Raw genomic sequence first — 15,685 nt, forward strand, 5'->3', positions numbered from 1 at the left:
CAGGGAGAGAGATACAGTTCACAAGGTAGCTGGATTTTAAGAAGAAAAAAGTTGAATATCTCAATGAAGAATGACCGAGGCAGAGCTGTGTGTACAAAGACAGGAAACATGTGTGGGCTAAGAGAAAACCAGAGAGCCAGAGTCTGAGAGGGAAAGAAGGAAGAAAGGAAGAAGGAAGGAAGGAAGGAAGGGAGGGAGGGAGGAAGGAAGGGAGGGAGGGAGGGAGGGAGGGAGGGAGGGAGGAAGGAAGGAAGGAAGGAAGGAAGGAAGGAAGGAAGAAGGAAGGAAGGAGGTAACTCCACTCTCATCTTTCCTACCTCACTCTTCTATGGCATACTCACCCCACAGGGCACCCCAGGTTCCTCTAGCTGATGTCTGCGGATGACACTGGAATGGCAAGCACTGAAATGGGTCATATGTCCAGATGTTTAACAAACACTTCTCTACAGATCTCTTGGGGATTTGTGAAAATGCTTTGGTAAATTAAAACTTTGCAGCGTTCTGCAACCATGATGAATTCACTGCTTCCCAAAATGGACTGTGAAATTTTTTCATTTCCATTTTTTTTTTTTTTTTTTTTTTTTTGGTTTTTCGAGACAGGGTTTCTCTGTGTAGCTTTGCGCCTTTCCTAGGACTCACTTGGTAGCCCAGGCTGGCCTCGAACTCACAGAGATCCGCCTGCCTCTGCCTCCCGAGTGCTGGGATTAAAGGCGTGCGCCACCACCGCCTGGCCCATTTTTTTTAATGGCTGCCCCTCTATACCCTAGGCATCTTTTTTTTTAAGATTTATTTATTTATTATGTATACAGAAGAGGGCGCCAGATCCAATACGGATGGTTGTGAGCCACCATGTGGTTGCTGGGAATTGAACTCAGGACCTCTAGAAGAGCAATCAGTGCTCTTAACCTCTGAGCCATCTCTCCAGCCCTCTCATTTCCATTTTTAATTGAACAAATATTCAGATGCCTCCCAGTTGCACGAGTGGGCTTGTTGGGAGAATAACAGCTACCGTAACAACAAATTCAGTGTCTTCCAGAATACACGTTTTCTCTTTACCTCTTTGCTCACATGACAGTACAATGCAAGTGTTACCGGTGTGGAGGTAGGAGTCAGGGTCTATCTCACTTTGTGACTTTCCCTGAGTTTGTGAGAGAGTGTGTGTGTGTGTGTGTGTGTGTGTGTAAGTGTGCATGCACATGGGCGCAAGTACATATGAAGGCCATAGGCAGATGTCAGGAGTCTTCCACATCTGGCTTCCATTTAATTTTTTGAGACAGGGTTCTCTCCCTGAATGTAGAGCTGGCTGATTCAGACAGACGTTCTGGGGGCAGCAAGCCCCGGAGACCCTCCTGACTCTGGCTCCTCAGCACTGGGGGTTACAGGTAGCTACCACAACACCATGGGTTCAGGGGATCTAACTCAGGTCCTTACGATGATGGTACAGCAAGCACTTTTTACCCACTGAACAATCTCTACCTTTTCTCCTGCTGAGAATTCATGGATTGGAAGACAGAATGGAATAGCAGGCCCAGTTACAGGTCACCTTAAACATGGTGAGAAGTAGTCACCTGTTTCAGTTAGATACAAATGCACGGGACATGCAGTCTCTGGGTGAGGTATCTATGGCAGCTCTTGTGAGGTATCTCTACTATATCCAATAATTAATTTATTTCTTCCCTCCCCCCCCCACTGTGGGTGGGTGGGTGGGTGGTATTCATATGGGCAAGTGTGGAAGCCAGTGATCACTTCTTCAATACTTCTCCACAATATTTTTGAGACAGGTTTTCTCACTGAACTGGGAATTCACCATTTTGGCCATATAGGCTTGCCAGTTAACACACAGAATCTTCCTGTCTCCATCTCACCCTCCAGTGCTGCGGTCGATGGCATGTACCACCATGCAGCAAGCACTTACCCTCGGTCCTAGTCAGGGTTACTATTGCTGTGATGAAACACTGTGACCAAAAGCCAACTGGGAAGGAAAGGGTTTATTATGCTTACACTTTTATGTCACTGTTCATCATTGAAGGAAATCAGGACAGGAACTCAAACAGGGCAGGAACCTGAAGGCAGGAGCTGATGCAGAGGCCATGGAGGGGCGCTGCTTACTGGATTGCTCATCATAGCCTGCTCAGCCTGATTTCTTATAGAACCCAGGACCACAGCCCACAATAGGCTGGGCCCTCCCACATCAATCACTAATTTAAAAAAATGCCCGATAGCCGTATTTTTTGGAGGCATTTTCTCAATTGGGGTTCCCTCTTTTCAGATGACTCTAGTTTGTGTCAGGTTGACAGAAAATTCTCACTGAGCCATCTCCACAAATCCCTAGACCCCCCCCCCCCCATTTATGATCATGCCTTTAGTCATTCCCTTCCTCTGCCAAAAAAGCCTCTCCTTAAACAAAATCCTTTCTCCAAAAATTCTTTCACGCTAGAGCAGAGACAGAGGCTGGCTCCCCGAGGCCTGTCTGGTTCTCTTCTTTGTGAGCCCATAAGACTTTAAGCGGGGGTCATTAAAACCTGTGTGTATTTACAGCTAGAAAAGCAGCCCCGTAGGAGCAGAGTCTCTCTACCCTGTTCTCCAGTACAAAGAGCTGGATTTGACAAACAGTCTAGACTTGATAAAGAGGAAGGGAGGGAGGGAGGGAGGGTAGAGAGAGGGTGAGAAAGAAGCAGAGGCTTTGGGGTAAACATAGAGGAAGTACCACCGTCCAATCTGGTACTCTGTAATTAACAAGGGCATGGAGGAGTTTTACGCGGTTTTGTTCCACTTAGGAGTCCGGGACTCAAATAGATGCCTCTGAAGGCAATTGTGCTCTCATCTTTTTCCCTGGGTGTTTTTTAGAGCCGGCCTTTAACAGCATGCAAATCAGCCCCCTTCACTCTTTCCGTCTCAGACTTGACACTAATGTAAACAACTGTCGACGTTTCCTATCTGGAAGATGGCTGGGTTGCTGTTTTGATCTGGATGTAGCCAGTCTGTGCTTGATGGTATATCACTTAAAACAGCATAATTAAAGTGGATAAGGAAAAGCTGGACAAGATTGGCTAATATAAAAAAAGAAACATTTAAAATGCAACCTCACAACATCCTTATTGACATTGCCAGGGTGAAATATTATATCGCGGGGACTGTCCATCTTGATACCCTCCAAAGCAGAGGAGTCACCTGAACAGGTGCCTCGTGTGCCTCTGCCCAAGGGACACAGGAGTCTGCGATCCCCATCCTGCTCCCACACCAAGAGCCTTGTTCCTTGTTCAGTTTTCACGGCTCAGGCAGGATTTAAACCCAGAACCACAGGGAAACCCTTGCCAGGTTTCTGCTGAGTCTGCTATGACTAAAGGCTCAGGTCTGGGCAGGTGAGCAGACAACAGGTTTCCCGCCAGACTCCCACCTCTGACTAATAAGCAGGACAGACTGAGCCCCTGGGTTAGCTCTCACTGGCCTCTAAGATGCGGCGTAAACACTTAGCCCTCCTTGCTCATCTGGAAAAAGGAGTTAACAGTATTACCCTCCCTCACCACCTGCAAAACCTGAATAGAACAAAGGCCAGAGGAGAGAAGCCTTCCATTTGTCCTTGCTTCCCAGGACCTTTCTGTGCCTTCAAACAGGGGTGCTGCTCCACATTCACACACCCTAGGATACCTTTCCGGCATCTCAGTGACAGCCCTTCCACACAAAAGTGACCCCTGCCAAAGATCTGCCCTGAGCAAGAGCACACCAATGCCCTACAATCTCAGCAGTAGATATGCATTTGACAGGATGTGAGAGGGGGCTGCTGATGGTAGTCAGGACCTTCATATTTGACCCCCTCATGTCATACCTTTACCAGACTTTCAACAGGGACATGCCCCTAAAAGCCAGTTTGGACTGACGCTTGCTTCCTTGTTTGCAGTGGCTGTCCTTCCCAAGGCGCACTGGCTTCATTGATAAGTGTTGCTAGCTCTTTATCGACATCATTTTAGAATTGGTTGCCAAGGCAACGGGATTCAGGAATGATTCTCATTACTGTACAGTCCCGACAAATGAGTGTCTGCCTTTGCATGATCTCAACCAGTATTAGCTCTCCCCTCTCTGAATCAGAACGCCAACACTTACAGTGTGCAGCACACAATTCAACGTGTAATTATATATTGTCTCCTGATAATTATACATTGTCTTGGTGAACAAAACAACTGTGGGCACCCATGTCAACCCGTATTAACACCTCTTACAGTAACAACCTCCCTCCCTTCCTCCATGATGGGCCAAAAATGCACATTTGTAGAAATCATAAAGAAAGCCAAGGAGTCACGTAAGGGTATTTATAAAACAAACCTACACTCTGACTCCTAAATGCTGCCTCAGTTTCCCACTTAAAGAACCCTGTGTTTCCCAGGACTGCCATCAACCAAATGGTTATTGCTTTGTCTTACCTGTTTGGTTATTTATTCATTTTTATATATTTAAAGATAGAGTCTCACACAGCCAAGGCTAGCTCCAAACTTGCTATGTAGCCAAGGATCATCTTGAACTTCTGATCCTCCTTCCTCCATCTCCCAAATGCTAGGATTGCAGACATGTGCCACTGTACCCAGCTTATGGGTCCCCAGGCCTTCATACATTCTAAGCAAGCACTCTGCCAACTGAGCTACATCCCCAGAACCCAATTTGTTTCTTTTTTTAAAAGGAAATATCATTAATCTCTGTAGCCAGAGCTTGACAAACTGAGGAAACTCATTCAAACCAGAACAAATCCCTACATAAAATGACGGGAAGGGGGCGAAGCACATTGAAGTAGTCTCCAGCTTCAACATGATGCATTATTTGCATCATGGATCTGCACTCTTGCCCAAGACTGGGAAATCCACACAAACCTTTAGACATGTCACCCTGTTTTCCTTCTCCTGTCCTATGAAGGAAAACCATGGTGACAATAGTGTTGAAAAGGAAAATAATTTAAAATCTTCTTGGATTGAACTCACAGCTCTTTCCTTTACACACACACACACACACACACACACACACACACACACACACATTCATGAGAGAGAGACAGATAGACAGACAGACAGAGACAGAGAGAAACAGACACAGAGAGAGAGACAGAGGGAGAGGGAGGGAGGAGGGAGAGAGAAGGGGGAGAAGGGGAGAGGAGGAGAGAGGGGGAGGGAGAGGGGGAGAGAGGGAGAGAGAGAGAGAGAGAGAGAGAGAGAGAGAGAGAGAGAGAGAGAGAGAGAGAGAGAGAGAGAGAGAGAGAGAGCACTTTGAAGGAGATTAACTGGACCACAAAAGGTCTGGGGTTGTGAGCACTGAGTTGCATTTTAAAAGAATCCATGGCTCCAGGTCATTTTAATCAAGTTGCATGTCAGCTTGCAAATTTTCCAAATTAGCTGTAGCTAGAGGAGAGGGAGATGTTGTTCTTCCCTCCTAAAGAATAAAAGCAGATTGTTGTGACATGTTCTCAGTCATGGTGACAGATTGGAGCCGCCGTTTGTGGTACAAGTCAGAAACAGAGCAACTTTTTCCCCCTGAAGTTGTAACAGTTGATTGATTTCTGGTGAGATTTGGGCATCTCCCAGTTTGTCAGTGATGTTGATGAAGTTCGCAGAAATCTCCTGGGAAGCCAGAGACAGACACAGAGGCCGACTTAGAGCGAGATTGGTTTTCACAAGGAAAGGAAGCCTCTTGGTCTTAAGGTCAAGTTTCAGGGATGCTTGGTTTGGGCATTATTCAAATGTTGGTCCTTTGAAAAGAGAGAGGGGTAGTGACAAGGGGTAAGTGGCATTTTCTCATCCCAGGCAGCCCTCTGTTCCAGCACAGGAAGATATTCCTGACAATGAAGCTGGGTGAGGCTGGCCTTGCACACAAACTAGTGGCTCCCCGCCTGACTGTGGAGCTGTGTGTCCCAGCACCCACTGGTCCCTTCATGGGTCCCCCCTGCTTCATGGCTGGTCCAAGTGGCTGAAGCACAGAAATTTAGCTTTCACAAGCCAGAAAGGCTCGAAACCTGTCACTCATCCTGAACTGAACCAGAAGGCAACCAATTAACAACACAGCTTAAGTCTGGTTTCCAGATCTATATATAAAATATCAAATTAATATTTGTACCATGAAAAGAAAGAAATAGGAACCCAGAGAATGAACAATTATGGTTTGGATTAGAGAAATCCTCCAAAATACCAAGAAACCCCCGAATAAGAAAGCTCCTTTTTCATTCTCTATACCTCTTTTCCTTGCCAACTAATATCTATTTTCACATCAAACCCCCCCACCCCTTATCCCAGTTCAGCTTTGAGGGTCACTGCTCCCCCACACAGAGCATGGAGGCCCAAGGGTGAGTGCGTTCTTGGGAAAAGATCATAAAATCTGAGGATAATGCATGAAACCCTGAAGAGTGCACAGAGGGCCAGGGAGAGGAGGAGAATGTGAAGGAAATGGGCCAGCTGTGTGTACACAAAGAAGGAGTGTTAAGGAAAACGGTGGTTGAGAACTTCTGAGATCACAGAGCACTGGGTGCCTTTCAGGGGGTGCATTTGAATAAGCTGGGGGGAGTGAAAGTCTGAGGGGCCCCACGGGTGAGAAAGTGAAGGTGAGAGGTGAAGAGTATCCCCTAGAAAGCTCACAGGGAGAAAGAACTTGGATTGAAACAAGTAGAGTATATGTAGAGAAAAAGACAGTCCAAACCAAAGGAGACAGCCCATGGCCCAGGCCAAAAAGATAGCACCCATCGCTGACTCTAATGAGGAGAATGTGCCCTGAAACCAGAAAATGAAGTTGAGGTGTTCATTAGGGTAGATGGGAGATGACCAGAAATCACAACACGGACCTCACCTTCTCAGGAAAGCAAAGACATAAGACATGGCCCCTGCCTAGTCGGGACCGGGAAGGGAAGGAGACAGCTAAAGAAATGGGCATGTTTCCTAGCACCCCAGACAGAGCAATAAAGGTAGAAGAGAGTTTTAGTGTCATGTGGATGATGGCAATTCAAAGCAAGCTGAGTGGGAGAATAAATGCATTTAAAACCCTGGTAGCATCCTCTCTCTCTCTCTCCACCCCCTCTCTCTCTCAGCCCCCCTTTCCTCCCTCCTCACACTGGCCTAAAATGAGGCCACAGTCCAATCAGGCTTCCTAATATCCAATAAGATCAGCAGTGCATAGGCCATTCCGAGGGCCTCAGGTCCTCAAGACTCAAGGCTTAATGAGTCACCTGCTCGATATTTTCCACTTCAGGCCCTTGGCTTTCTGGGACCTCAGTCCACTCAGCTGCAAAATTAACTTACGGGATCGTGTCAATCGGCAGATGCTCCAGAGCAGAGCAGTGGGTCCAGCATCTGCAGGTAAACGAACTGCCTGAAAGGAAATGAGCAGGATGTCCCCGGGAGTCTCTTCTGAAATGTGGTTATTATGTCAGCTTTTGACAGCGGGATGGTTTCAGTGAAGACTCTGGAGCATCCTGTGGGAGTGCCTGAGCCTTATTAAAATGATGTCAGTGCATGCTATGTTTCACATCTCATGAACATGGACATCCCACAGAGGGAGAACCCAGTCACTCAGACAGATGACCATGGTGTCTAGGTCCTTTTGGCCTGTGGGATCTCCCAACTCCACATTCTTCTCTGGGCAGTAAGCCATAGACACAGATGTGTCAAACCTCTGGCTCATGGGCTGTTTGCCTCTGAGGATAACTATGAAATCAAAATTGTAAACTTATTTATTTATTTATTTATTTATTTATTTATTTTTTAATTTTTTTATTTTATTTTATTATTATTATTATTTTTTTTTTTTGTTTTTCGAGACAGGGTTTCTCTGTGTAGCTTTGCGCCTTTCCTGGAACTCGCTTTGGAGACCAGGCTGGCCTCAAACTCACAGAGATCTGCCTGGCTCTGCCTCTCGAGTGCTGGGATTAAAGGCGTGCGCCACCACCGCCCGGCTGTAAACTTATTTAAAAGATTATGAAATTTGTTGTGATTTGATTCTCTTATTTTTTCTTTTTCTTTTCTTTTCTTTTTTTTTTTTTTTGCAATTAATTTGTACATTTGCCAAGCATTAATTTTGTAGATGATGCTGTCATGTTGACAAAGTTAAAAGGTTGGACACACTCACCAGAGCATTCTGTCTCCAGACCCCATGTGTTTGGCTGAGGGCCTGCCCCATAACCTCTATTACAGGTTAGTCACACATTCTCTCATGCTATAACATGCATGATGTGGGTGTTAGCATGCTCATTTTCACAAATAGGGTAAGTTGAAGCTCAAGAGGAACAGTGAAGAACCTGAACTGAGGTTTCTGTGACTCCAAAGTGCCTGTCACTAACCGTGACACGGAGAATGACTGTGTCACAGTTGGGGGTAGACTGTACCTCAACACACAGAAGGAGCCTATTCCAAGTTAGGTGAAGGTAAAGCTAACACTACCTGCACCCAGAAGCTCTACGGGGTTAGCCTGGTGATGAGAACAGGTGGGTTCTCTAAACCTTCCAGCTAGAGGAGGAGAAAGCTGTGTCCTAGCAGGGGGTCAGTCACCAAGGGCAATCCTGTCTACCTTCATAAGTAGCAGGGTGGCTTGAACTCTCCCAGGCCCCCAAAGGCACCACCATCTGTCCAAGGCTATCGGCAGGGTGGACCGACCACAGAGACTGAGGAAGACAGGTCGCTTAGCCCCTCCCTGACATGTCACCCGTGGTGGTTTGAATGAGAATGGCCTCCATGGGCTCATATGTTTGAATGCTTGGTCCTCCATTAGTGAAACTGTTTGGGAAGAACTAGGGGGTGTGGCCTTGTTAGAGGAGGTGTGTCACTCAGGGAAGGCTCTGAGGTTTAAAAGCCTGTGCCAATCCAGTTAGCTCCCTGTGCTCTCTCCCTCTGTTTCTCTGTCTCTGCCTTGTGGTGGTTGTCTCAACACGTAAGTAAGTTCTCAGCTACTGCTTCAGCACCATGCCTGCCTCCTTGCTGTTCTGCCCCCAGCCATGATGGGCATGTGCTCACCCTTTGGAACCATGAGCCCCAAATTAAATGCTTTCCTTTATAAGTTGCTTTCATTGTGGTGTCTCTTCACAGCACTAGAAAAGTAATTCAGACATTATCATAATTTTTCCAGGATCTGAGGACCACTGGGAACATCCCAGGCCAGTACTATTCCCATTCACGGGCACATCATTTATGTCAGGAAGTTCTACCCCAGCCTGCTCATCGCAGAAGGACCAAGAACTAACTAGAAGATCTACTTCTAATCTAATTTAGTGGGGCATAGTAATTGTCTACAATTAATGTTCCAAGTGCAGGTTTTTCTGTGTGCTCACTGCAGTTTCTAGACACAACTGCTCTGACCTTTTCAGATCCTTGCTATACAATTTGCCTCTTGTTCAAATCATTTGCCATTACTAGACACCAACTGGCTGCTGATAAAGGCTAAATGTAGAATACCAACAGTCCCTGGCTTCAAAACAGGGCTTAAGACTGGAATCATTCCTAACAATAAGCCTCCTCCATGGAGGAGATGAGAAGGAGACCTTGGATGTGATGATGGTACCATCACATAATGGAGACAAGTGAGAGGGTTTTTAACCACCAGCTCTTAAGCCAGAAGCCCATATGTATGGGGATGTGTACAGCCCTCTCTTTCTGGACTAATTAAAGACAGAAACTAGCTTTCTAACCTGTGTCTTTCTTCCCACTTCCTTCCTCCTTTCCCCCCTCATCCTTCCTCCCCTCCTCCCTTGGCATCTTCTGTCTTCCCCTCCCAGTCACGCCCTCCCTTGTCTTCCTCAACACTTTTCATCCACGCTTATAATAGCCTGTGCACTGTATTGAACACTGAAAATGTGAAATAGAAAAGACTATGTCTACCCTCAAGGAATAAAAAGCTCAGGGGGAAAATAAAACCCACAGAAAGATTAAATGCACAGAAGGAAAGTAGCAGGTACCCCAGGAGCAGCTGGAAGAGACGACCTACTCAGACAAAAATTAGACCCTGTTCTGGTTCAAGGAAGCCCCTTCTCCCCCGCCCGCCCGCAAAGAAGGTGATAGCCTGGTAGTACTCTGGAATGGCAGTCCTGCTCTTCAATGCTGTAAGCACAGGGACCCAGGAGCCATGAACCATCTGGGGACACTTGAGCAGAAGGCAGAGATGTGCTCGGCCCACACCCCCAGTAGAAATCAGGAGTGAGCCCACCCTAAAACAGTACCTCACTCGACATCCACAGGAAATCACTAGGTCTGGGCTAGCTTCCATATTCCTGCCAAACCGGATGGAGTGGATGCTGAGAAACAGTCTTCTGGGGGTACTTTTGACCTCAAGAGTATCTGGAATACCACAGCTAGAATTTCAGCCTTTAGAATCTAGAATCTTTTTGTTTGTATGTTGGTTGGTTTTGATTTTCTGGAGGCGTGGTCTCACCGTGTAGCCTTGAAATTACCTCCCCAACTCAACCACCCTTGCCTCAGCCTCCCAAATCCTGGGGTTATAGACACACACCACCACCATGTCTGACCTAGGAGTTAGAAGTCTTGCATTTTTACTCAAATTTAGAAGAAAACCCTGTCCTCAGGTCAAAAGAACAGAGGATCCAAGGAGACCAAAGACACCCAGGAAGGCTTGTTTGTGGAGAGCAGGAAGAGGGACAGAGTGGATGTGAGCAAGGAATATGCCCTTTGAAGTCCCCACAGCCCGAGGAAGCCAAGCTGGAGAAAGGGGGTGGAAAGAGCCTATTTTTTCCTTTTGTAATTTAGACAAGAATTGGTGGGTCTGTGGCTGTCCCCTTAAGCTGCTGCTTGTGCCTCTCTACTGCGCCCTTTCATTCTTTCATTCTGCAGACTTTACAGAGGAACCACTGTGTGCCAGGCTCCGGGCCTGGCTGGCAGCCGCGGCAGGAAAGGGGGTGTCCGGAGGACCCCTTGAGTCATTTTACATGGCTGAAGCTTCTAACCTAGGCCGGGAACCCAAAACGCCGTGGCTGTGGGCAGTACCCTGCACACAATGCCCTCCCTGCCTGGCTCTCCCCAAAGTCAATCCTGGCACCAGCAGAGAGGTCTGAGTCACACAGGATGTTCTAGCAAGTAGCATTTTTTGTCAAAAAGGCTGTTCTAAAGCCTGGCACCTAAGGGTTAAAAAACAAACTAACAGGTGAAATGCACATTAGAGCTGCAACCTGCCGAGGCTCTTAATCTGTCACTTTAATCTAGGGCTTTTAGCTGTAATTGAACATCCTACTGTGCCTATTATGAAGAGGAGGAGGAGGGGGTGTCAAAGTTATGGTTTAAGAGGGTGGAGGAAAATAAATTTCGCTTCAAAACTAGTCAATAACAATGCCTTTGTGTTAAAGAAATGAAACGTTAGCCTAGTCGCCATGGAGGAAAACAATGCATCAAGGGCAGTCGAGGGGCAGCTGACTGCCGTCTAGGAGGCCATTATCCTGTGCATGACCAGAGGGCTCCTGAGGGGCCCCAAGACTAGAAAAGCACCATGGATTTACCATGAGCTGGAAAAGAAGCCACCTGGCAGATGATGGCGGGCATAACATGCTGACAGCACCATCTAAGAAAAGAAGGGGAAGAGAGAGAAAGAGAAGGAAGCTTCCATATGAGGTAGCACCAAAAACTCCGTTTGCAGGGCTGGAGAGATGGCTCCGATAGAAAAGAGCTGGCTATGCAAGCACAGGACTTGAGTCCAGATCCCCAGCACTCAAAGAGCCTGGTCCAGTGGTGTGTGTCTGCAATCTCTGCTAAGAAGGCAGAGATAGGAGAACCCTGGGCATGTGCTGGCTAGACAGCCTAACTGAATCAGTGAGAGACCCTGCCTTGTAGATGAACGGTCTTGTTAAATAAGAAACACAGAGTCAATGGAGAGATGAAAGCCCAAGAGGTCAAAGCTAAGAGCCTTACCCTTCACTGCTGCTGCTGTCCTCTTCAGCAAGAGACCTACATCCTGTGTGTTTGTCTTTATATAGACTTTCTGTTCTGCCTTCTCATTGGTTGTAAACCCAACCATATGACCTCCTCCTCATCACTGCCCGTCTGTACAGACCTCCAGGTCTTCTATGGTTGGTATTGAGATTAAAGGCATGTGTCTCCAATGCTGGCTGTATCCTTGAACACACAGAGGTCCACCTAGCTCTTCCTCCCAAGAGCTGGGATTAAAGGCGTGCGCCACCAACACCCTGCTCTGCTATGGCTTGCTATTAGCTCTGACCCCCAGGCAACTTTATTAACATAAAAATAAAATCACATTTCAGTACAAATAAAATATCACCATACTGCCTTAAACAATAAAGTAGAAGAGCAACTAAGGAAAACACCCCCACATTGATCATTTCATATGCACACACGCACACACACACAAGCTATGGAAATATAGCAAGGGGTGGGGAGAATTTTGCAAAGAGCATGCATCCTTTCAGGCTAATCACCACAGGGTCTCCTGGGAACTCAAGAGGGAGCCACAGCTCCTTGTCTTCTGAATGAGAGAAGCTCTTCTAGCTCTCTGTCTCCTTGGAAAGGCAGCATGATATCAATCCAGGAGGTGGTTATGTGCCTCTATTACTATCATTACTGGACAGAATTGTCTCTGAGAGTGTTCTCCTACCTAAGAGGGAAATTAGGCTGAGGAACTGAATTGTCTCTCTGAATTTCTTATATAGAAAAATTGGGTTCCTGGGGTCTGAAGAGGCATAGTGAGGGGTCTGGGTAGATACCTCAGCAGGCACACTTATTGCATCCTAATCTGCAGAGAACTAACTTGAGCTCTGATGTGTGACCTTGTGAGAGGCTGGGTGGAACCATGCTCGTTGTAACTCTCTTAAGAAAGAACTGGAATGAATATCATATTCCACACCAAAGCCTTTCTTATGCATGCCAGGCAAGGGCCACTTTTCTGCCCCTGCATAATCACCACCTTTCAAATGATCAGAACAGATCCCAAAACCCTGCAGTAAGAGCCACGGTCATACCCAACGTAAGAAGAGAAGCGACCTCCTTCGACCTGCCTGTCTATAATAGAGCATCTTGGGAACATGCTCTTAGACTCACCCTGCCAGAAATACAACTGGAGGTGCCCTCCCTGTATGCAACTTGAATCTCAATTTCCCCACGATGGCACGGCCTTGATCCCTTCATGAGGAGTGAGCCGGAGAAATGAATGTGCCATGTAATTTCGACTTACCCGTAAAACCGCGAATAATAAAAACAAACAAGGAAGCTGGTTGTATTGCCTACTTCCCTGCAGAAATAAACAGAAAATATTTCATACTTGAAGTTTTACAATGTAGGCCATCATCCTGGGTGAAAATGGCATTGTGCAGTCATAATTTGTATGCACTAGGTAATAGCAGGTTAAAGGCAGTGGTGATTTCTAACCAGCTAGCTGGTGCTTTTAATGGGACCTGCTTTCTGAAGCATTCCATGTTATTAAATACTTTTCTGTGTGTCTGATCCAAGTTTATCAGGGTTAATGAAGGAAGCATTAAAAAGACATGGTTCAGAGTAAGAAACACCATTGCACACCAGAAACTGTGACGATGATTAGTTCCCAGCGTCGTTGTAAGCAAGGAATCCTGAATAATTGATCTTTTGCATAATGCTGGCAGCAGCCGGGATATGGAGAGACAGCATGGCAGTTAAGATCTGTTTGGTAGAAGCAGCAAAACCCAACTGGGAGTAACTCAAGCCAGAAAGGGGATTTCACGGGAGAACACTGGGGTTCCCCATGTTGGGGGACAAGCTGAACAGGCAGGGGCCATGAAGAACTGAATGAAGGCTGACCCACATCATCCCTCACAGACCACCCCCCACTCACTCTAGGACATCAGGCATCCCATGGATTGCATCCTAGTTACTTCTGGTGCCTGCAGATTTCTACAGTTCCTGGGAGAAACCGTCTAACTGACCCATTTCAGGCCATGGGTCTATTTGTGTGATGGGGTGTATGTAACCCTGTAGGTGGCAAACCCACAAACACCAGAGAACATGAAGAAGGTACATTTTCCAGTGTCGGGTGCAAAACAAACAAACACCAAAAGCCCACAGAGGTTAGACACCTCGCTAACCCATGCTGTACTTTTTCAGATTCCCCCAAAGTCTTCCTGCCCTTAGTTTCATCTGAATGTGGCTTTGTCTTTGCTGCTTGTCCCCCAGAGGGTCTGACAGGCAAACATGTCTAGACCCTAATCCCTGGGACCTATGGACAGGGGACTTTGTGCAGATGTGAATAAGATAACGGACTATAAAACACAGAGATCAGCTTCAGTTATCCAGTAAGCCCAATGTGGCAGAGAGAGTCAGACAAAGGAAAAAATTGGGGGAATTCTGAGCAAGAAAGGACTCAGAGGAAAAAGGACATAAAATATGAGAAACATAAGAAGGATCCAAGCAGCATCCTGGAGGATCAGCCTCTGCCTGGTAGTCAGCATATAAACAAGAACCCCAGTCCTTACAATTTGCCAGGAACTTAATTCAGGTAACGTTTAAAATGTGCTTAAAAGCAAATTCACACCCAGAGTTTCCAGTAAGAAATCTCACCTTGCCCACACTTTGGTTTCAGCTATCAGAGACTAGAGGCAGAAAGCCCAGATGGGCCTATGAAGTAATGATTTACACTGTCTGAAGCCACAGACTTTAGAGTCATTTGTTGTAGCCACGGTTGGACACTTCAGATGGTATAGTTGCTTCACCTATATTGTTAATACTGGACCCAATGTCCTTCCTTGTGACTATCTGAGGGGTAAAATTCTCTGAGTTTATCAACCTGGCAACAATTCTTTTCTACACCAGGATAACAAGAATAATAAAGCTATTTATGGAGCACCTATCATGTGATACATACTTTACAGCCATTACAATTTTTTAAGCACCCAAAATAAGTATTTTACAGATTTAAAAGTATCCATAACACAAACATAATTGATGCCTGCTTCACTGGGCATTTATAAGGTTTAAATAGGATACAGAGAGGTTACATGACTTGTCCAAGTTCACGTGAATGTTTACATGAATCTGGGATGGAAACCCCAGTCTATCCAACCTAAACCCACATTCTTCCACTAAGCACACTGTCCCCAGGACCCGGCCGGTCTGCCACCGCTCTTCCACTAGGACTGGGGGAGCGGGGGGGGGGGGGGGGGACACACTGAACATTACAGCCACTTCTCAATTCTCCTTGATGTTTATGTTCCCTAGTTCTTGTGTGTCTTCACCAGGCAAACATAATCTTCCAGACAGGCAAGAATCTGTGGAGACTTCATCTTGGACTCCTGTAGCATCCTTTTATTTCCAGAACCTCACCCATAAAATTTCTGGTACTCGCCCTAATCAAGATCATCATCAAGGGTTATCAAAGTCATGGGCTTTCCTCTTTCTTTCCCAAGTGAGTCCTTCACTTTGAAGCACCAAAACCACAGGTTTACACACACACACACACACACACACACACACACACACACACACCCCTACCTCCTGGCAACAAAATTCTCCTTTTCATGCCCAGCCATGCTTTCAAAGCTACAGCTCTGTTCAGTTGGTGAGAGGGGACAGACGCATATTTAGATGCAGGGGCCACAGATTCCTACTGTCTTTACCCAAAGCTCCAAAAATTTTGAAGAGAAAATGAAAACTGCTTTATTTGTTGTCAACCTATGGTTAATTTGTGGTGTTTAGAGATGGATCTTCTAGACAATTCTTTTCTAGTGTTTGTTTTATTTTATGAAGAG

General features: G+C 46.3%; 1 long non-coding RNA gene across 1 annotated transcript; it reads left to right on the plus strand.

Annotated features, from left to right (window-relative positions):
- Positions 1 to 8,361: 8,361 nt before the first annotated feature.
- Positions 8,362 to 9,642, plus strand: LOC131919886 (uncharacterized). The gene is made up of 2 exons (XR_009381450.1): positions 8,362 to 8,446; positions 9,085 to 9,642. It is a non-coding gene; the product is annotated as an uncharacterized LOC131919886 (long non-coding RNA).
- Positions 9,643 to 15,685: the final 6,043 nt, after the last annotated feature.

Source organism: Peromyscus eremicus, chromosome 9, assembly GCF_949786415.1.
Source record: "Peromyscus eremicus chromosome 9, PerEre_H2_v1, whole genome shotgun sequence".
In the NCBI taxonomy this organism is placed as follows: Eukaryota; Metazoa; Chordata; class Mammalia; order Rodentia; family Cricetidae; genus Peromyscus; species Peromyscus eremicus.